This window comes from Nannobrachium achirus (assembly GCF_963921795.1).
Source record: "Nannobrachium achirus genome assembly, chromosome: 10".
NCBI classification, from domain to species: Eukaryota; Metazoa; Chordata; class Actinopteri; order Myctophiformes; family Myctophidae; genus Nannobrachium; species Nannobrachium achirus.
The window spans coordinates 27,147,265-27,171,580 of record NC_137819.1 but is presented as its reverse complement, the minus strand read 5'-3'; the positions used below and the strand labels follow the sequence as shown (position 1 = coordinate 27,171,580).

At 43.6% G+C, this 24,316-nt stretch overlaps 1 protein-coding gene across 1 annotated transcript in view; it reads right to left on the bottom strand.

Annotated features, from left to right (window-relative positions):
* Nucleotides 1–24,316, bottom strand: part of med30 (mediator complex subunit 30) — a 48,639-nt gene that overhangs the window by 1,775 nt on the left and 22,548 nt on the right. The gene's annotated exons all lie outside the window — the stretch shown is intronic.

Genomic DNA, 24,316 nt, shown 5'->3' with positions numbered 1-24,316 from the left:
CCCCCCCTGGGGGTCCCGACCCACAGGTTGAGAAGCAGACACCTCAGAGCACCTTTTACTACTACATACATTGCAGATAATAAGAGATATCAAGATAGCTTTTGTTGGTTGCTGGTGTAGCGTACGAATAAACAAGAATAAACACCCGAACCAATCACATTTCCAGCAAAGATCTAACAAGCCCAATTGCTCTATTACAGGTGCACAAAGCAAAGCGTTAGAAAACCAGGTGTTCAAACAGCCCACCACAGAAACTGGAGGAGGCCAAACAATCAGACGCGAGCACAACACAAACAGCTCGTGGCCATTAGTGGTTATGCAAAGAATGTGTGTGGGCTGAACGAAGCATAAGGCACCTCGGAAAAGTATCTTTAGTCCTCCCACCGGGTGTCTTTACCTACAGTATGTACAGAGAGGCAGCGACACAACAGCAGTTGACTTTATCAATCTGAGAGCTGGTTAATCGCTAAACCAACACATATGGCGTGCCTCAGGTCTGTCTCTCCAAGGAGCAAACACTCCACTGCCATTGTCAATCACCCAGAGTTTTTTTTTTCCTGTCGGTTATCCGTGAATACACTCTCCACTCTGTCTGCTCAGTCAACAGCGGCCGTTGAACTCCAAGTGCCTCGTCGTCGCCTAAGGTTTACGCATAAGCAAATAACGACTCCGAAGGCCGCCGCGAAAAAAAAAAAGAAACCCAGAATAGCTGTCAAATATGAACGTAATCTTTGAGCATAATGTTGACGTCTTATCTCCCCGGGGTCTCCAAACGGAAATTTTCACTACTTTGTAACGTTTTTCTTTTAATTTGTGTAATTTAGTTCTTTTTCTTTTTTTTATGCATGAAGTTCTTTTGAAAAATAATTGATTTCATAATTATTTTTATTTCAGAAAATCTGAATTTTTATTATTATATATACATTTTTTTCAATCTTTCTAAATGACAAGTGGCCTACAGAGGCAGAGGAATGTCAGATGAGAGAGTTCACTACAGGAGCTACAGTACAGTATGTGTCGTGCAGGGAAATCTATTAAGATTAAATCCCATCTCACTCTCTCAGTAACACTCCTTTAGCCGTGACTAATTACCCGCCATTTCTCGCGGCACAGATAACACCTTGAGTAATCGATTTCACACGGCCCTCTTATTATCAACTGTTTAGCTGATTGTCCTTGAAGATATTCTGGAGTGGAACATTTGGAACTGTTCCAGTGCCTCTCCGGGGGCCATCTTGCTGCCTGCTTTGGGATCTCTCTTCAGGGGCGTCACACGGGGAGGGAAAAGTGGGACTGAGTTACTAGGGCCCAAGGTAGAGGGGCCTGGAATTATTTTATACTTTAGCTATTGAAAAAATAGCAGATACACAAGCTTGCAGCGCAGCACTCAATCTGCTATTTTTTGAAAAGTCGTTGAATATACTGTATGTATTTTTTAAGCGAACATTTGTAACTCAAATTTTGCTTCTGGGGTGTCCCTGGAACAACATATTTGGAGACGGAGGTCCATGGCCAAATACATATAATTTTGGGGGTCCTTCACATGAAAACGTTTGAGCACCAATTGTCATAGAAACATAGATTTTTCAAAAATAGCTGATCTACAAGCTAGCAGCGTGGCACCTGTGAGCTTGTATAGCTGCTATTTTTCAATAGTTAAAGAACAAAATAATGCGTAATAATGCGTTCCCAGTCTAAATGGGTTAAACCCCCCCATGAAGAACATTCATGGGGGGCCCGCAGTGAATCCTACCCAGGGCCCAGAATTTGGTGCGACACCCCTGTCTCTCTTCAGCCTCAACTCGTACACCATACGCCGGTGTCTCTCGCTAAAAATATCTTTCACTTCTTCTGTTATTAAATCTGTTATTTTCTTTGGGCTTCACCATCGTACAACAAAGTATGAATTAAGCTGTACTCTCTCAACCTCTCTCATGCTTTCGCTTCCTTTGCCTTCCACCCTGTCTAAGACTTTCATTCTCTGTGTGTGCGTGTGTTTCTACCGACTACATGCCTCATTACTCCCACTAGTGAGTCTTTAAATAACTGTCATTTACTCTGAATTGATGAGATGATACCCAAGCCTTTTTCTAATTACATTTATACACTTTAAACTTGTGAAACCGAGAATCGCACACTTATACAAGTGTAGATGTGGTTTTTCTGCATCTGGCTTCGAAAAGAGTTAAAAGACAGACATTATTTGAATACAAGGAATTTGTAAAAGTAATTCCCACTGGTGCCATGAAAGCATCTTAAAAAAACGATGCACAATGTAAGGGATAAAAAATACCCACAAAATGCCATGTGCTCAAAGTCGAGATTTGCCTGGAGGTGGCGAGCCAAACTAGATCCAAAGATTAGCACACTTGAAGCCGGGTTCTTCCCGTTATCAAAACAAAATGTTTTAGAAGCTTCACCCATTTAGACCAGAACAGCATCAGTGCCATGTTGCTATAATATCAGTATCATGGTCACTGTGATGTCAGTATCATGGTCAGTATCATGTCTTGTCAATATCAAGGTCAGTATCATGTGATACTGACATGATACTGACCGTGATATTGACATGATATTGATATATTATTTTTTTGATAGATGGAATCAGGTCTAAATGGGTTAAACCAAAATGTGAAATATTTCTATTCATGGTGAGCTTTTTTTAAATCCATTTTTGTAAATATTTTGTATTTAATTTTTTATCCCCAATTTAGTCATTATGTTATTAGTCATTTGTTTTCTCACATGACAGGAGTTAACATATCTGAATGCATTATTTTTGGTAATATCACTGCATTCACAGCCTAATAACAGCCTTAGCAGCATGGTAGAGAATTTCTGGTCGACTGCTAGTTTTCAAAGCTGCAAGGTTGTTCATTGCATTCACCTTGTGAGTGTCCCAGGTCTAAATTAGTCCCTGGTTTAGACAAGATAGAATGAACACCAGCAGCACACTGGCTCACCGGGACTGTGGAGTGAAGAACCAGTGTCATATAGAGAGTAGAGATGAAATACAAACAGTGGAGGCTGAATATTTGTTGTTGTTGTTGCTTGTTTTTTTTTACAGGGAGCCCTGAACCATCACCTCTCTGTCAGAATGTGCTTCAGACTCAGCCACTCTCTCTCTCTCTCTCTCTCTCTCTCTCTCTCTCTCTCTCTCTCTCTTTCTTGTAGACAAACTTGCATATTGTTGCTGTCGGGGGGAGAAACCGTGTATGTCCAAAACCAATTCCTTCCAGGAAATGGACAAAAGAAACAGTGTTTCAGTGGATCCAATTTAGTTATTATTTTGTCACAAACACTTTTCATTGGTTTTAAATATTTATAAACCCACTTTCACTTTTAAAAAATGTTAACGTTGTGGGCATGGATATCAGCCTTTTTCAGTATTCATTTACTGTACGGAAAAATAAATAACATAAATATGGAGAAATATTAACCTGACTTTCGCCAGATAGTTGCAGCAGTGCATAACGCTCTGCCTTACATCTGGGATCTCTCGGCCAGACTCTATGTAAGGGGCGGGCCATTTTTTTAATTTCTGTAGCAGGTGATTGGATGTGGCCGTTTCTATCACAGTCTGGGAGTGCCAACTCCAACCACTCATATTGGCCTGTCTGCATGACGTTGCAGACAGGCAACGTCATGCACTCAGGCAACGTCACTCTATTGGCTCAGAGCCGCTCAGAGCCCGCCCATAGCTGCCGCTGATTGGTCCGGCCCGGGACTTTACGAGTGTTATCAACGCTGGCGGACCGAGACCAGATGGTAAAGCAATGCAACGCAATGCTGCCACCATCTGGCGAAAGTCAGGTAAGAGAAATATGGAGACAGCCAAAAAATTATGTGCAAACACTCACACACACGCCTCTTCTCAGGCATCCTGATGATGCACCTTCGTATTTCTTTTGACACCCTCTGACACCGTGTCGAGCGTGGTGGGCTGACCAGCCGGCTACTCATAGAGGTATAATTTGGGCTGCTGTTTTGGGAGAGCCTCCTCCTGCAGACTGGCAGGCCGCCTACCTGCTTTTTCCCAGATAACCCAGAAACCCCCAGCAGAGAGGGGAGAAACTAGACAGCACACTGGTCCCCAAATAACCTCAGTCACAGCCAGGAGACACGGGCAGAGTGGGGGACAACAGCAGTCTGTGACTGAGATTTGTTTTTAGTTATTTGATTCAAATATTGTTTTTAATTTATAATGAATGACATTGAATAGTTTGATACGCCGCTGCCTTGTCAGAGATAGAAACTAGAAGAAGTGCTCTTCCGAGCACAGGTCTCCACCAGCCACGCGTCCTGGTGGTGCTATAATAGGCCAATGTAAAAAGGGTGGCATGTGTTCTTCACCAATCTTAGACCTTTCATGGCGCCACCATGAGGCTGATTTGAACATTCTGTAGTGTAATTTCTTCCTTGGCCTTTTGTGGATGTGCGTGCACAATTTCATTACTATTGCACGCTGTGTTTGATTTGAGGCATTTTGTTCGAAACGGATCAATCCTGCAAAGTTTGGAGGCCAATCTTAGCCAATCAGGATGGAATATTTAATATGGGACAGATCCGTCTTGATCATATGACTGTAGAGATACTGTGTACTGATTTGTGTGGTAAAATCTGAAGGAGTAATATCCAAAAATGTGTCTTACATAAGTCGGCCTCCTGGTGGCGCTATAAAAGGCTGATGTGAAAAATACAAGGAAATGTTTTTTCCTTGGCCTATAGGGAGTGCGCTTACAAAGTTTGAAACTGATCAGTGGAGTTACAGGTAAAACCACAAATTGGCCTGGTATAGCGCCACCGTGAGGCTGATTTAACAAATTTGAAGTGGCATTTCTTCCTCGGCCTAGTGGGAACGTGTGTGCGCGATTTCATGTTAATTGCACTCTGCGTTTGTGATTTGAGGCATTTTGTCCAAAACGGACCAATCTTACAAACTTTGAAAGCGAATCTCAGCCAATCAGGATGGAATATGGACAATCAGACAGATCCATGTCGATCACATGACTACATGTCTACCGATTTGCGTGATTTTTGGTCAGAATCTGTAGGAGTAGTGTACAGAAATGTGTTTTGCAAACATCGGCCTCAAGGTGGCGCTAGAACAGGGCCATTAGAAACATGTGGGGCAGAGGTTCTGAATTGACATCCAAGGAGTGTGTGTGCTCATTTTGGCAGCGACCGGGCCAACGGTGCCGGAGATTAGCAGGTAACAAACTTGGAGGACGGACGCACGCACGGACGGACGCACGCACGCACGGACAGGGGCGAAAACATACTCTCCCCCTGCCTTCGGCTGGTGGAGACAATAAGGTTAGCAAATATAAAGACCATGGAAGGAGGGCGTGGGTGGGTGGTGTGTGATGTGTGTCTGTCTGTGTGTGTGTGGGGCAAGTTTATGTATTGTGTTTGTGGGTATTTTTGTGAGTTTACCTGTGTGTGTGTGTGTGTGTGTGTGTGTGTGTGTGTGTGTGTGTGTGTGTGTGTGTGTGTGTGTGTGTGGTCATTAAAGAACAGTAGTATCCATCCCCAACTTTCCAACATCCCATCGTGCATTGCGCAGAAGTTGCACGGAGCTTCCGGCGCCGCAGCCGAGTGTGATCTACAAGCTCACAACGGCTGCATCTGCGACGCGACGTGAGCTTGTATGTCTGCTGTTAACCGGAAGTGTGGTGCAAAAAATTCTCCAGTAAATTCCCGCGGAAAGAGGTGGATATGGAGCTATGGAGTTAAATGTCATATGCCTGCCTCTGACGTGTATATCGTCACTGTCGAGCAGAAACCTCGTATCTCCTCCAAGTTTCAAATTTGTACGTTTTTTTTCGCAAAGCAAAGCCCTGCTTCACCATACAAGACCGTCGCATGAAACTAGTGAATACAGCAGATCTACAAGCACACAACACTTCGTGGTGCGAGGCGTTGTGTGCTTATAGATCGTTTATTTTCACTGTTTTAAATCATTTTTAAAAATGATGAATATAAAACGAATGGTTTTGGACATACAAGGTTTCCACCCGACAACAACGATATGCTTAGATAAAATAGAGGTGAGGGAAAGGTGCCAAAAGAAGGCCATGGGGAGGGCCTGCTCTCAGGCACTGCTCTCATGACTCACCTAGAGGCCACGGTTAGTTCTTACCGACAGACTCTTCCTGTTGCAGCCCACACGCACAAACACACAGGCTTGGACATTCGCAAGTAAACACTTACACAAACGCACAGTTGCACACAAGGACAAACGTCCTTGTGTCAGCATGTCTTCACTGTCACAGCAATAGTCAACATACAGTACGACACACATAGGAATGACCGTGCAAAACAAACATATCTGGGAACTGTCTCTCTCTCTCTCACTCACACACACACACACACACACACACACACACACACACACACACACACACACACACACACACACACACACACACACACACACACACACACAATGGACTGGAAGTCAAGGTTATTAACTGGAGATGTGAGTGGGTGGTGGGGCGCCCCCTATGGGCCGAAGTGAAAGCTGTTTTGGTGTAGCCTGGAAACCAGACAAATCTGCCAGTACAGTGCACAAAAAAAAAAAGAAAGAAAAAGATAGCTGTCGGCAGATTTGGTCTGGCCCCGTTCAGTTGTGATGGATTTCCCTGCCCTGATCGTCAATGTCATTCTATATTTCTTTACCCTCTGAATCAGCAGAGTAAATGTCCCTCTAGATCTTCATGAGTTATATACCAAAGAGAAAGATATACCAGCTGATAGCCATTGACTCATTAATAACCTTTGCGTTATCCTGAAAGTGATCCCCCAAAAATATGATCATGGCGGGAAAACAGCCAAAGATTACAATAAGGCAGCTGTGCATATCTGAGAGCTGATTAGATGAACACACAGGACACACTTTAAAGATGAGGCGGTCTTAAGGCGTCATTAAGCCAAAGCCTTCTAAACAGAGGGCGGATGAAGAGAAAGATCTCTGATAGTGATGCCAGCAGTGGTTTGCGTTTCACAGACACAATGAGAACAGATGGATGAAGTGCTGTAGCACATCCTCCTCCTTCTCTCAGTCTCTCACTCCATCTTTCTCAAATTCTGGCTCTCCCTGTATACCTTTCCAAGTCAGATCAAAGCAGCTGTCCTTGATAATAGGGTGGAAGAGAGACACAGAAAGTAGGGAGACTTATTAGAAAGTAGCCTTTTTTTTTATCAACCCCTCCAAAAGAAATCCAGATTCCAGTCTACCCTTGTGCAGAGTGGCAGGAAAGATCACGGCTAAACCTTCCAAAAAATACTGTGTGACCCGAGCGCCATTAGTCACGGTATTATTCATATATTCACATCTCCAGCCTTTTGGAAAACTGCAGTCAATTAAAGGTGAGGAGACTTTCACATCTGGAACGGCTGCATGACAACCAGAGATAGCTCAGTACATCACGGCAATCTCAACGAGATCCAAATGTACGCTATCAAACGAGAACAAAGCAATTCCAAGGTTATCAAGTCTGTTAACCACAGGGTGGTTAGGGTGCATACCACAAGGGCTCAAAATATCCTCTTCAGCATGTCTGCATGTTTGCTGTGTCATTCCCTTGCTCTCTGTCTGCCTTTTCCTCCTCAATCTCTCTCAGTTTCTCTCAATGTCGATCTACAGGCTCACAATGTTGTGAGCTTGTAGATCTGCAATTTTTTGGCCCCAGGACAATGGATTTTAATTATCGCGATAACATCGTAAATCGCGATTTCTTTTGTCACAGGGTTAGGGTTAGGTGATATGAAAGAGTCATGCTGTAATAACATAGCAAGATAAGCTTGTGATATTATTATTACATGAACATCATATGTGTTTTTTTTTTTTGCGATTTATCCCATTATGTCCACGATTAGAAGCATTACTACACTGTTTTGAGCATGTTAACAACTCGTGGTTTTTGATCAGGGGGATAATAGAAAAAGGGGGAAAAAACAATATGAATTTGTCTTTAAAAAAGAACAGAAAAGCAACAGAGAGAAGAACAGCAATACAGCGAGTGGAGCTAAACCGCGGCTTCACTCAGGATTCTTCAACGCTAATCCGCCCTGTCTCTGGCAACTCAAATCACTGCTTTCACGCCAACGGATCTGGCTGGGAATTACAAGTGTAAGTGTCTGTGAGTGAGAAGAAGGGATTAGGGAGATGGGAAGGGAGAGGAGAGGACCAGAGAGGAGAGACAGTGCGACAATACATCCTCTATCATCCATCACTGCCAGGCTGTCATTGGATGATTCAAGGATGAGGCAGCTTCTCTCCTCCTCTCCTCCCTGCCACAGAGCTGCTCTGTCCATCACGCCTGCCAGAAGCTGGGGTGTCACGGCCGAGGGGCCTTGTCCATCAACCAAAAACACAAACAGGGAGTATAGACATGCAGAAAAATTCCAATCGGTCAAAGCTGCTTCTATCTCCAAGTGCTTCATTAGTGCAAACATTTCAGAAAATTGGAGGTGAACATAATTGCTTAAGAGCTTTCATTTCAAATATCAACATGTATGTCAACACGATTTCAAATCCTACATGTTTTAGTAGTCACCATTTATCTTCCATGCTTCTGTGGCACTGTGTTACAGTATTACCATGCTCTAGGAGACAGAAGGTTGCTTGTTCAAGGTTGCCATTTGGAACATATCCACTTTGCACCCAAACCCTACAGTACATGGTTACGGGATAAAACATTCAGGGCTGACAACTTTTCCGAAAACCTTGGAGTGAGATACATTTGACAAGAAACATTACTGCAATGTTTACATGATGATGTAGCGCAGCCCCATTTGACACATTTCATATTTAAGCTCCCTTTCTAAAGTCTGCTTTCTGTTACTCCCCATGCATGATGTACACGTGTGTCCCTGTCCTGGGAAAGATGTGATAAATAGCTGAGGTGGACATGATTACCTCCTTAGAACTATAAAGGAAAAAAAAAGACTTATTGTTCACTAATGAAGTCACCAAACCACATCATCTGCAAACAGTTATGATTCCCAGCATCAGAATTTTCAATGAAGGCACACGTTCTGCAGCTGGGAATCACGACTGTTTAAAGATGTGGTTTTGGGACTTAATTGGTGGTGCTTTTCCCCCACCTCATCTGTGTGTCACATCTATCCCAACAAGTGCACAGGGACACACGTGCATCTCATATATGCATGGGGAGTGACAAAAAGTACATTTTAGAGAGGGAGGTTAAACATTATGTCTGTAGACATTGCTCAGTAGTGCTGATTAAAAAAAACGTTTTCAACCATTTGACAAGAAACATTACAATGTCATGTAGCGCAGCCCCTACCCTCATTTGACTGACAGATTTCATATCTAAGCTCTCTTTCTAATATGTGTCTTATGTCAGTTCCCATGCACTTCAGGTGCACATGTGTCTCTGTGCACATGCTGAAAAAGATGTGATACACAGCTGAGGTGGACCCGATTACAATACTGTATCTCCACAACACCAATTGTCCACAAATTAATTCACAAAACATCATTTGCAAACAGTTGTGATTCTCAGCAGCAGAATGTTCAACGAAGGCACACATTTCTGTCACTCCCCATGCACATGAGAGCAGAAACAGGCTTCAGATACTGTGTGTGTGTGTGCGTGAATGTACATCCAGTGTTTGCAGTGTTTGTCTTATCTGGATCAACTTTAGCAGACAATAATAAAATAAACAGTTCTGTTTAAACAGACTCCCTCCGACAACAAACTACCTTGATCCTCAGAATATACGTATTACACAATCAGTAAAAGGACACTGTCTACAGTATGTAATGTTAAGATATTTGCTACATCTGGAAAGAATACTTGAATCAACAGAGACGATGATGATGACATCATCATCATCCCTTCTCAACATCATCATCATGTCTCTGCTTTCCCTTGGTTTCATTTCTCTCTATAATGACCTATCTGTAATAAAGCATAGAAAAAGAAAAAGCTTGAATGTTTGAAAGTCAAAATGTGAAAATGTCAAAGAGAAGAGAACACTGTGATGTAACAGCAGCCTGTACTGTAGCGCAGTGGGGTTAGGACCTTGCTTTGTATGTCCAAGGTTATGGGTAGGAACTCTGCAGTTACTCAGTTAATCTGATTTTCAGAGTCAAGGGGTTGAAAGGCTCACTCACTAAGCTTATAGAATGTTTCATATTTGGGGGTTGATTTGACGTTTTGTTTGTGATTTTTGTATTAGGCCTATAATTCTTTTGGATTTGTGTCAAATATGCCCCTCCCTCTAAATTTGGAAGCCAATTACAGCAAAATGTCATTGACTAAGAAACATCTGTAAATATGTAAATATTCATCACATGAGCCCAGACATATGTGAGGATTGGACAAAATCTGTAGGAGTCTTCTGAACAAAATTCTAAATGTTGGAAAATCTAGTTAGACATAAATGGGTGGGTGTTATGGGAAATTGTGTCATGATCCAATGAATCCAGATTAATTAAGTTATTTATTTGTGACTATATGACCTATGGTTCAAGAGTTTCAAAACATATAGTGGACTGTTATAGCTCCACCATGAGGCCAATTTGAAAAGTATTCAGGGAGTGAGTACCTCAGCCACCTGGCAAAGTGCACAAGACATACTACGTGGACCAGTGGTGTACTTGAGATTAGCTGCAGACTCACAAACTGTAGACTCACAAACTGTAGACTCACAAACAAACCCACAAAAACATAGACACGTTAGAACCTTGAACGTTAGACAGGGGCAAAAACATAATTTCTGGTCTCTGCATTTGGCCTGGCAGAGATAATCATCCTTATCTGTTGTGTCTGAGCTGTGTGATCAATTAAACAGAATTAGTGATAAATGTTTACTTTTAGCAGATAAACAAAAGGATTCTTCTGTCAATATATTAACTCTTTCAATGCCACCTTTTCACCACTAGAGGGCGCCCAATGGCCATAGAATGCTACATAGTCAAGTGCTGGTATATGCACAAGCCCTGCAGCCATGACTTGCCTGAACACTTTCCTTTGTGCATGTACAGGAAGAGGATGAAGTTAGCTTGAAGTTAGCTATTGGCTACCAAGCATTTTAGAAGCCCTATTTTCGGCAATTTAGCCATGATTAAACCTTGCACACCTCATGCATGGAATATGGATATGCATGGAACAGAGAAAATGAGCTCTAAAGATCCTGGATTGCATTGGAGTGGATGGTAAATATCGGCGGCGCGACGCTCTCGCGGGCCGTGTAAACAGATGACGATTTTTTTTAAAGCCGAACTAGTTCGGGATCGGCACTCTGATAAGGACAAATAAAGCCGAACTAGTTCGGGATTGGCACTGTAAGAGTTAAACTTAATAATTTTGGGGCAAATGAAATGACTCAGACTGTGTTAATGTTATATTACCCTTAATGGAAGATCGATTTGTCACCAATGTCAGTGAATGCAAGCAATGATGCCACAACCATGGGAGTAAATGGGAACTGTTCATTTCAGTTGCTCGCTCACAGATACAGCAACAGATGCAGATGATCAAAAATCACACCCAGTGTGAAGTGAGCGGTGCTTTTATGAGTTAATTTCATTAAGTGTCCGCGAAGCTTGGCCAATGGGCCAAGTGTGGGACGGACGTACAACGTACATAAAGACATACAAAAAGACAAAGTCAGATGTAGGAGCGGTTAGCAGCGTTCAATAATATTTGCACTTAGATCAAGCCCAGATGTCTATAAAACCGAAGGTTCTACCAAACAACATCGCTTTAAGAAAACTTAGATAAAGCAGAAGTGAAGCAGCTGAAAATAAGTTATCCTTAATTAGACTCTGCGTCCCACCTGAACAACTCTGGGAGGCTACATGTAAGTGGGCTACATACAGACGATGGACAGTAAACCTACAGGGACCTGTACCAACGAAGCAGCCTGCATTTGCCTGACATCACTTTAAAACGCTGTAATTGACTTTATAAACGTTATAGCTTTTTTTTCTGAAAAGGAGAGTTGGGTTTAACTGCCAGTGGTGTCCACTGTCTGCTGGTGTGGGCTCTCTCCCAGGGGAACAAAGCCCTTTAACATGGATTTGAAGACAGATAAAGCCTTCTACAACTGAAGGTGGCAGAAATACAATAGCAATGTTGTCATCCCTGCATACACCTACTGACTGGGCCTTTTCAGTACATCCTCAGTACTGAGCTGGAAAGCCTGCAGTGTCAGCCAAGTGTTGCAGAACAGCCGCCATCGATTTAGTCTTTTAAGAACCATCTGGGCAGGACTTGGCAAGGCACCCCACCTACCCCCCCCCCCTCTCTCTCTCATAAGCACTTCACTCTCTTCCAGGTAGCCCTATCGATTGGACCTTTCTTTGTGATTTGGTTCCCAGTGATAATAAATGAGGGGTGAGAGGGTTTTGGATGCTGTTACCTTAAAAGCAATGGAGGGTGGCTAAGCAAATGGCTGAGCTGTCTCAATAATTGTACATCTAATGATAACATACTTAGTATGACTGCGTTTTAAGAAAAAAAAAAAAAAAAAAGATTGGATACCGTATCCAAAAACATTGACCACTTCTGTGAACCTAAGTACTACAATGCTAGCTTTAGCTCACAGACAGTACCTCCTCCACACATGCAAGGAATTTCTTAGCCATTGGGGTGTAACGTGTGGGCGTGTTTTAAGTAAATACCTAATCCATCAGGTTGAAAAGTTCATCACATCTTCAAAGCAGCACTTGTGCTTTAAGCAAGTGAGTTGATTAGTAAAGAGATGGCTGTTCGCTGGGGCTCCAGCAACTTGGGAATTGATTGGCAGAATGGAATTAGAATACCAACCTGCTCCTGGGTTTGCGGTTGGATTAGCGGCACACATTTCAGATCCCTGGAAGGAGCTGTGCTGGTGGGAGAGGGTAATTACCGTTGAATGGACAAAGCCTCAGAGTTACAGGTTCAATTCCCAACATGGGTCATTGTTAGACACAGTGTCAAACGGTTGAGGCTTCCCACTCACGGTTTAATTAGTGAACTTTCCTCAATGCTGATAACTACTGCAGCTAGCTTAAGGCAGCGGCGCGGCGGGGGTGGCTGTAGAAGAAAGGCGGTGCACGAGACATGGTTAAAGCTGAAGGGCTAGGTGGAAGTGAAGTAGAGATTTTAGATGGTAGTGAAATATGGGTTCTAATCTGAAGTGAAGTAAGGGTACTAGTTTGAAATGAAGTAAGGGTTCTAGTTAGAAGTGAAGTGGGGTTCTAGTTTTGAAGTGAAGTAAGGCTTCTAATTGTAAGGGATGTAGGGGTTCTAGATGGAAGTGAAATAGGAGGTCTTAGGGTCTGGAAGTGAAGGAAGGTTTAGTTGGAAGTGCCATTTTTGCGACTGAAGGGGTTGGCACCATATGTGTTAATAAAGGATAAAATAAATAAAATGTCCATATACAGTATGGGCATTCCCAGATGATGCCCTGTTGGATGGCCAAGAATTGGCGCAACCTCGCCCTTTAGGGCGAGGTCGCATCACTCGCATGGCACCCTGAGGTGTCTTACTAGTGTAGACTGAAGTGGGTGCTGCATGCGTGTGTCTTTCTGTATGCAAGCATGTAGGGCTGTCACGATTATGACATTTTACATGACGATTATTTGTCACTCAAATAATTGCGATTAACGATTTAATTGTGTTTTTGTCATTGACAATTACATTTCTGTTTGGCTTTTAGGCTTTTAAGTTGCCCATGGCAGATATGACACATAACATAAATATACAAAGACATTACTGACATATTTGACAACTTTATACTTGGAAATAGCCGATCTACAAGCTCACAACGCGTCGCGATGCGTTGTGAGCTTGTAGATCTGCTATTTCCACTATTTTTGACTTTTTAAAAAGATATATGAACATTTTTCAACATGGAAACGATTATGACAATTATGAAAAATAATCACGATTATGTCAAAAGATCACGATTAGATGATTATGTAATAATTGTGACAGCCCTACAAGCATGTGCACATTATGTGCGCATACACACTGTATTTTCATCCAAAACAAGGCTGTAGGCTGGAGCTTGGAGCAGTTATTTGCACAAATACCCCCCTAGTTTCCAGGTCCTCTCCCTTTCATCTCCCCCTCAGATGTCTGTTAGGAGCTACTTACAGCTTCAGCGGCCAGGCAGCAGGCCTCCACCCACGCACTCCAAAATAACTAAGTGTGCTTCAGGTTTTCACAGAGGGCTCTAGGTGAAAAAAGCAACAGCTTTGTTTCATGTCAAAGGTTCTTCAGGTGGCAAATATTTCTCAGATGTAAATGCTTCGATTCGTCATACAGTATATCAAAGCATTCTATCACTTTCTAGAATCTGCAATAGCAGTGATAAATCCGTTGCCTTATAGGAAGGCCCAAGAAAGTTCTAATTACCTCTTTTTTTTTTTGAGTGAAGTCAATAGATGAAAGAGTGCATTTCAGGATAGATCAAAAGCAAAATAATTCCACCTTATTACCTGCTAACCCAGAGCAGGACATTTTTCCTAGTCCTCTGTTCTCTGCAAAGGGTGTGAAAAGCACATTTACAGGTTAGAGAGATAGTGGGCACTGTCACTTGTGTTTCATCCCAGTCAAGGGCCTAATCTGCAATTCACATATCCTTATGGGAGTGAGAAGCACTTGCAGTGACATCCACAGATTTAATGTTCCTTCAGCATCTGAGATACGGTAGCAGTGTTCCCTTTGGTAGACACAGAGGAGGATGAGAGGTGATAATAGGCTCTGAAGTGAAGAAAGAAAGAACCATTGAAACTCTGAACTCTCACTAGAGGTACTGCTTCTTAGACGTTCAGAACAGATGCATGGGTGAGGGAACTAGCAACACACACACCCTCCAGTGACTCCTAGGGGGCGATCACAACGACACACATCGCTAGACACTTCTTTCCCGACGTGCTTTAAAGATAATACGGTACATTATTTAAACCCTGGTATGATAGTCGAAATACAAGATTTATATAACGTCCCTTCTGCACATTTCTTCTATCTAGACATTTGGTTCGGTCCAAACAACAGCCCCTCTGAACTCAAACCATCTAAAGTTGGCTTACTTCTAAAAGGTAACGCTACACCAAAGAATGTATGTGTGGCTCGGGCGCAGACTGTGAAAATATTATCGACAGAAAAACTGAAGTCCAATCAGAGGCAGGTGGGGGTAGGTCTTTTCGAACGCAGGTCTCAATAGAGGGTATGCACATGCATAAAGTGAATGGCATATCGAGTGGCAAAGTGAGTTTAACGTCGTTTAACATTGTTTAATGCAATCATATAGGACTTTTCTGTTTGAATGTATGGGCTGTCGAGGCCAGAAAGTAGTTTTTTGCCATTCAGTAGTGGTTCCCGTATAACTTCCAGGTATGATGATGATGTCACGCACATACCTTCTATAACGGCTGAGTCGCACAATATCAGGGACACTTGCTTTGGTAATGCAAACATTTAAATAAAGCTCCTTTGAATTGAATGGATACGTGCCAGAAAGGACACGCTGTGATTGGCCAGTAGTCACTTTGAGGGGCAGCTTTCCTCCCACACTTCCACACGGAGGCCTTGCCTTCTTTACTGCTCGCTCCAATGAACTGCAGCAGCGAATGAGGCATCTAGCTTTTTATATCTATGGTTTTGTCACCTCAGCCATTGCGGCACTAAACAAACTGCCCCGTCGATAGGATGTTCGGGGACAATAAACATTGTTATTATCTTACAATAAATGCGAGAAATCTCTGTGAGTGTGTATGTATGTAATCCGCGTATCTCGAGAACCGTTCGTCCCACCAGCTTCAAATTCGGCACGTGCGTTCCCTGCCGCGGCGCGGAGTGCAGTGCCCGGCCTTGTCAAAATAATTGTCATTGTATTGGAACTACATATGGGTGGACGGCTATGGATATATGGGAGAGAGAGAGAGAGAGAGAGAGAGAGAGAGAGAGAGAGAGAGAGAGAGAGAGAGAGAGAGAGAGAGAGAGAGAAAGAATGTGTCTATGGAATGAACACATTTCTGTCAAAAGAATGTTTATGACTGACAGGATGACAGACATGATTTGATACATAATGGTTGATATACTCCTGTGGAGAATTCTCAAGTGATTTGATCAGTTTGGATGAACTTAGACTTACAATCAATCACACGACTAAGAACGTTGCAGCTCGACTCCTTTACTACCTAGAAAGGAGAGCATATCACTCCAGTTCTTACAGTAAACCTTACACTGGCTCCCTGTGTGTCAAAGAATTGATTTCAAAATACTACTGTTGGTCTATAAAGCTTTAAACGGTTTAGGGCCAAAATTCATTTATGATCGTTCTGATCCAGACCTCCCAGGTCATCTGGGGAAAGCCTGCTTTCTGCTATGACCAAGAATAAATGTGGGGAAGCAGAATTTAGTTTTATGCACCACATATCTGGAACTAACTCCCAAAAAAACTGCAGGTCTGCTGCCAGCCTGCCACTCTTATTTCTTTTAAAACACAACTAAAGATCTTTCTGTTTTACTGCTGGCCTTTGATTGAGTAATTTTTCTTTGTTTTATGCATCCTTTTATAATTGTGTTTCCTTTCCTTGCTATTCTATGTCAAGCGCATTGAATTGCCTTATTGTTAAATGTGCTCTACAAATGAAACTGCCTTGCCTTCCAGCCGGCTGCCATTAGACTGTTGAACAAGGCGTGCCCACCACCTGTCACCAGACTGGCCTTGGACTTTACTTTTCCTTGTGGGTCTACCCGTGAAAGTTACCGCCCTTTTTGGTTGAACCTGGCAATGCGCCGACACTCTCTTTGTAATAATAATAATAATATCTATGTCTACAGATCCTTCTCGAAAAATTCGAATATTGTGTGAAAAAGCATTGCAGATGCCATAGCACCCCAAATCATAACTGACTTCGGAAACTTCCCACTGTTTTCAAACAACTCTTGACTTCAGAAGGCTGACATTTCGCTATTATAAATCCTTGTTTTGAGTGGTTTCGTCACTTTCGTGTAATAGTGTAATATTTTGAAATATGGACTTTTGAAATTCATGAGATGTATGCCATAAAAATTCAAATTTTTTTAACAAAAAAAGGGTTGGAATAATTCACTGAATGTCCAATGTATCTAGAATATATGAAAGTTTCAAGAAATATATGACAGTTTCAAGAAAATGTACTTTTACACAATATTGTAATTTTTCGAGAAGGATCTGTATATGTCTATATATCATGTACATACTGTACCTGCTGTTATGTTCATGCACCTTACTGTATGTAGAACCTCATGTACATACTGTACCAGCTGGATATGCTACTGTATGTGTAAATATGTAAACATATTTTGATCTCCCCCCTCCCTTTCATAAAATTACCAAAATGGAGCTAGCATAAAAACAAATTTCAAACACTTCTTTACACCCGTTTCTGATTCTGAACAGCACTCACTTATGGTCTGTTATAAAATAGAACGCTAGAAGGTACAACCAGCAGCACTTTGGAGGACTGCATCCAAGAACCACCGGAACAAGAAATAGTAGTCAACGAAGCATTGCAACATCCCTACTGTACATACGCCTAGTCAGGCACACACAGGTAGAGGGGGAGGGGGACCCCGCCCGCCCCCAAAACCTCCCACCTTTAATTGCTTACACAGACGTCAAACACGTAACACAGCAGAGCAGGAACAATCAGCTTGTGTGCTTGACACCAAGTGATACAAAAATGTAAGAAAAGCATTTGCGTTCTGCCCAAAACAGCCCCAGTCCGCCGCTGTGAGAGCGCTGTGCTACTGCGCCGACCCCCTGACCCCTGCCCACCAATTAAAAAGTCTGTGGCATGCAGAGAGCTGCTTCTAATGGGGTACATGTGTGTCAGCTAATAAGACGGTGGTATGCCCACCTCCTGTGCATAGCCTACTAATCGTGAGGAGAGGTGTACACAGAGACGGAGAGGAGGTAGAAGAAGACGACATGAAAAGAGGGGGCAGGGTGGGGAGAGAGAGAGAGAGAGAGATTAAGACAGACGGGCAGGATGACAGAATGAGAGAGAGAGAGAGAGAGAGAGAGAGAGAGAGAGAGAGAGAGGAACGAGGCAGATATGCAAGAGAGAGAGGATGGGAGCATCTGCCCGCCAGGCGGTATCCCTCTCTCCCGCTCTCATTACCGCTTGGAGGTTTGTGTTTGTTTATCGGCAGGGCCCGGCAGACTCCCCGCGAGCTCTTCAGATAACACTAACCACCAATGCCACTGGATTTCATTAAACCACGCCAAACTGGCAGCCACGCAGCACAGGAGAGGAGAGGAGAGGAGAGGCGATTAGCATTGCCTGCCTACCTGCCCGCCTTTCTCCCTTCTTTTCATTTCTCACTTTTCTCATTTGAATAAAGAGAACAGACGCAGTAATTAACAGGGTCTTAGAAAAGCGAGGGTAGAGGGGAAGGGGGCGGCGGGGCCAAGAAGGGGTACCAAAGATACAGAAATAGAGCGCAGAGAGAGAGAGAGAGGGAGCAAGAGACAGAAGAGAGAGTGTGTGTGTGTGTGTGTGTGTGAGAGAGAGAGAGAGAGAGAGAGAGAGAGCGAGCTGTGGTGAATTAATAACAGGCCAGATCTCTCCAAGGCCTCCTTAACGGGCTGTGACAGGAATTTATTCACACTTAGGCTGGTATTAAATCAAACGCGGGGCGATTGGCGGTGGCAGGCTGCAGCAGCGGGGACATGGGGTGGGGGGTTGGTGGCAGAAAGTAGGGGTGGGGATGGGGGGGCTGGGGTGTCTCCCCTGTCACGCAACTGTCCGCGACTCCCATGACGCACTGAGGGAGACGACGGCAATCGCCGAAGTGCCCCCCCTCCACCCACCGCCATCGCCGCCACACTGGACGGATTGACGGGAGGGGCGGGAGCGATCGTTAAAGAGAGAAGAATGGATGAGTGATGTCGTCGTGACACGTCGGCCCGGTCCCACAGCCCAGATGGAATGATTATCAAGCAATCCTGACTGACTCATAATGAATCATCTGTCCGTTTTTATTCAGGAACATGCGCTGTCACTCAGGCCCAGACAGACAGCCAGCCAAACAGCCAGTCGGTCAGTGAGTCAGTCAGTCAGTCAGTCCGTCAGATGGGCAGAGAGGATGTTTGTACCATTCATGCAACAGACAGCTGGTGAAAAAGGAAGGTAATTGGATTGTCAAAAACAAAAAACGGAAAAATGAAACAAAAATCTCGAGTGGAATTAATGGTCAGTAAGGGATTCAGAAGGCGCATCTGTTTGTCATATTCATTGTTTCCCTCCATTAATTGGGGTGTGACCAGTAATGTGGGGTATTCATTATGACTGTAATCTGCAGGTCACTTGGGGTGTCGCTCGGTCTTGTGTTCCTCATTGGGAGGTAAGCGACGCAGCTGACTGTGTCCCTTGCATTGATATGCACCATCACATCCAATGCCACCAAAGGTCTGCAGCACCAAGATTGAGCAATTGCAAACCCATTACGCACCAATTAATTATGACTAATGCATTTTAAACATGTACGCAAACAACCTCTTACTTTACATGCGAGCACAAACAAATAAATCTCGTGTACGTGCACACAATCCCACTCATGTACGCACAAAAACCACCTTTCACAGCAGCCAGACTGTCTATACTCTCTCTCTCCCCCAAATGCACACAGGAGCAGAGCACATAGATATGCACACCAACATGCGTGCATATGTGATATGGTACGTGCCTCTCCCATCCGTTGCTTGCAAGGACACAAAGACATAGGCGAGCACACCGTCACGTCACGTGTGCAAGGAAGCGTTCACACATAACACACACACACACACACACACACACACACAGGGGTGTCGCACCAAATTCTGGGCCCTGGGTACGAGGATTCACTGCGGGCCCCCCATGAATGTTCTTCATAGGGGGAGGGGGTTTAACCCATTTAGACTCTGGGTACGCATTATTACGCATTATTTTGTGCTTTAAGTATTGAAATATAGCAGATATACAAGCTCACAACGTGGCACCGAGTGCCGCGCTGTGAGCTTGTAGATCTGCTTGTAGATCTGCTTTTTTTTTTCTGCTTTTTTTGTGAAAATGTGTGCAAGTCTTTTAATATTTCAAATCCTTCTATGTCAGTGGTGCTCAAACCTTTTCATGTGAAGGACCCCCAAAATTATATGTATTTGGCCATGGACCCCCATCTCAAAATATTTAGTTCCAGGAACCCCCCAGAAGCAAAATTTGAGTTACAAATGTTCGCTTAATAATATTCAAAGATTTGCACACATTTTCACGACTTTTCAAAAATAGCAGATCTACAAGCTCGCAGCGCGGCACCGAAGCTGTGAGCTTGTATATCTGCTATTTTTCAATAGCTAAAGTATAAAATAATTAAGGCCCCTCCACCTTCTTGGGCCCTAGTAACTCAGTCACATATTTCCCGCCCCTTGTGACGCCTCTGTCCGCACACACACACACACCTCTTCACACACGGCGTGCTTCCCAGTAAGGACACTTGTGGAGAGCGATGAGAAGGGATGCCTTCTCCCTCCGCCTCGTGGAGCGGCGGGCAGATTGCATCACCATCAGTCAGCCAGACTCCGACAAACAGCAATTACCCCAATCGACAGATAACGAGAGCAAGGCCATCACTCACGGCCAAGACGGCCCATAAAGCAGCCAGACATTACCATGGAGGAGTCATTCATCTGCCTCTCCTCTGGCCCCCCCCCGTCTCTTCCACCACTCTTCTTTACCACCGCTACCTGTTCCACATCCCGGGGTGGGGAGGAGTGGGGAAAGGGGCTCTGGGTAGACGCTCTAGTGAGCTAAGCTGAGGACTGGAAGGGGGCATACCGTCTTGCAGCGGTGCTAGTGTTCGGGCCATTCACGCTAGGGCAATGGTTTGCAAACTTTTTTAAATTTCAATAACCTCCAGTTAGGTATAAATAGTAGGCCATGGACCACAGATATAAAAAGCTAGATACATCATCCGCCGCTGCAGTTCATTGGTGAGACTGGTAAAACAGGACTAGCAGAAGTGCGGAACTGTGGAAGGCACACTGCACCCTGCAGTGGGAAAAAGCGGGTCCCGCATCTGATTGGCCTACCGAGCATCCCATTCTGTGACGCACAAGGAAGCGTCCTTCAGAATTCCGGAAGCTTGCCAGTCCTCTTTTACCAACGCCTCAGAGCCAGAGGAGGTGTCTACCTTTTTTATATCTATGGCCATGGACCCCCATAACTCAGAGAGTGTACAAATGGAAGAAAATGGACCCCCTCTGTAAGCTAATAATTTAGCTGGGGACACCCTGGCATGCCCACAAGGACCCCTGGGGGTGCCTGGACCCCAATGCAGTAGGGTAGTTTTAACCAGGTTGAACATATTTGACTCGATCCTCTTGAGACACTTTAGGAGCCTAGAGGATCCTGGAGTTTCCTCAAATCTCCTAGCAATGGTCAGTGCAATGCCAAACTTTGGCAGAACCTTGAGTTGTACTGTTGCCTGAGAATGATGTCTAAATATTGTTATTCATCTTTCTCTGCTGCTTCTGTGCTTTGTGCGCAAGAAAACTAAAGTAGTGATTCCATTAGCTGTCAGTGTATGGTGGACTTATTTCATTCCCAGGATGCTACATAAACCAAGGTTCTGCCCAAGTTCTTCTGGTTATTTATCTTTAACCACTTAAAAACCCAATATATTTAGTTGACAGGAATCCCCCAGGACTCTATACTCGGTCTGATACTTTTCCCCTTCTACACTAGGTCTAAGGGCCCTATTTTCGTCCATGCCTTATCCCTTAACTTCTTTGCCTTTTTTTTTTACCATTTAGATTTTGTTTTAATAGTTCAAATAGCCTATCTGCAATTTAGCCCACGACGCGTTCGACACGTTGTACAGTAAACTATACTGCACTTGGCTAACGCGGTGATGAAACAAACTCCATTTCCCAACATGCAGCGCGAAATTACGTCACCCGGACGTGCTGTCTGTCTCGTTGACTTCCTGTTTAGCGGCTGCACAAAAATGCTGTTTTTACTCCGGATTCTCTTCCTTTTTTTCTCAAAACGGCAGCCTCTTCTACCGGCCGTAACACAAACACTGTGGCTTAGAATTGATAAAAAACGGTCCTGACTGAAAGAAAAGATTTTCGCGAAATAAACAGGACATACTTGGATTACATTTACTTGGATTACTTTTCTTGCCAGTACTTCGAAGGTAGGTAAAATGGCGGGTTGCCATGGGCACCAGCAAATTAAACGTCGAATAATTCTGGGCACCCGATATGTTAAAAGTATTTTTAAATGTTTTTCAAAATATAGTAAAAAAAGGCAAATACGTTTAGGGAAAAGGGGTAAGGCATGGACGAAAATATAGCTATACACCTCTTTGTGAAAGATAGCCAATCTACAAGTTCGCTGCATTGTGAGCTTGTAGCACTGCTATTTTCACAGAATGTTCACTCCAGAATAGAGTGGCTACTAGGTAACATCCTACCATTTCCATCGCCCCGGCCCTTTTCCATCAATATATGTTCCGTCACAGTTTATTATCCTCCCAATACAGCCAATTTTAAATTACGATGCACTCCATGGAACGGAATGGAATCTCGGATCTCAGGGAATCTTTTATCTATCCCACGAGGAAATATGGGACCAACAATCTTGAGCTACAGTAACATGTCAGCTAAGAGGCCTATTTGGACTTTATCTATCCACTCACACATCAATCTCTTCTCTCTATATGTGCATGTTCTTAGAGCAGGCATCATATTTTCCCTGTCACACCGGTGTCTGCTATTCCATTTCAGAGCCTATATCGTGATCCTTAACTGTGACAATCCACTGTTGTCTCCACATCTATCAAACCATGCCGCTTTCATCCGTCTTCCAGCCATCATCTCTTTCCTTTCACGTGTGTGCATCAAGTGGTCTTCGACTATCGCCTCGCAAACAACAGTTTTTGCTCATTTCTTTTTTTCTCAGATTCATTTCAAAAGCCGTTTTTTTCGCCTTGCTGCCAACATTCGCTCATTCTTTACCCTCTACTTCCCCCATCTACCTTTTCTTGACAACACAGCTATCTGTCTGGTCATCCATCCATCTCTTCCCCCGAACTGCAGAATTACCCGCCTTTTCGCTCACCTTTTCATCTAACAGAATGCTTTCAACCACCCTCATCCTCCCGTTTTATCTAATGTTGTTTTCTCTATTACAAATCTGCCATCCACAAATCTGGGGGGGAGGGAGGGGGGGATTCTTCAAGAGCTGTTTTTATCCTATGTAAATGCCATATGTCACCCCTTTGACTTGATGTCCTACCTGTGTAAAAGAAAACGTTCAATAAAATATCAAAAGAAATCTGAACCACGATAAAAAGAAAATCTAGTATGCAGGTTAAACAATTCATAGCTCTTCTTCCCTCTTATCCTCATTCTCTCTCTAGCCTTAGGGAGATAAAATGGTCATTTTGTGCTTATCAGTCTAAAAGCACAAAATTTTGCACAGATGTAGCCCAGGGCATGCTCTAATGATTTAGCTAGGGCGCCCGAGTCGGCGACGGTCACCACAGCGGCCAAATCAAGTTGGTTTCTTGGTTTCCAGTGTAAATAAGCCAAGTGCTTTCCTAGGATCTCCTTTTAGTTGACCGTGTACCAGTGAACTGTACTGTCATGAAACTGTACCTTTTTCTATGCAAACCTCTAATAATGTCTTCAATCAATCAATCAATGAACCTAAAATCACGCAAAGCGGTACACAGTATCTCTAAAGTCATGTCATCAACATGGATCTGTCCCATTTCCCATATTCCCTCCTGAGTCCTGATTGGCTACGATTGCCTTCTAAAGTTTGTGTATGTGACCTGACGGTCACTTAACTCCCGATTGGGAGTCTTAAGGTCTTTGCACACTGCTGCGTTTTTCGGGCCGAATATCGGAGTGAATTTCAGAGTGCGTGAATAAAAAAATCAACCTCACGTTATGTCAATCATGTTTGCACACTGCTGCCCGTTTCGTATTTATTTCCGGACCAGGGTTGATTTTTCTCGATTTTTGCAGCTGTCGCACTGAGTCCCTTGCTCTCTCTCTCTTTCCTCTCTCTCTCCCTGGCCTACGGCTTTCGGATTTCCAAAACGCAACGAAAACACGCTGTGCAATGTGCAACCACCTTTACTGGTAGATGTACTACTTTTCATGGGGGTATAAAATAAATATACATGGTATGACGTCACAGGATATCAGTATTTGATACCATGTGATACCCTGTGAAGTGCAAAGTGAGTACTGCTCAGTTCACACTGGTGTGTTTTTTTTTTATTAAGTATGTCACATGGTACTATTT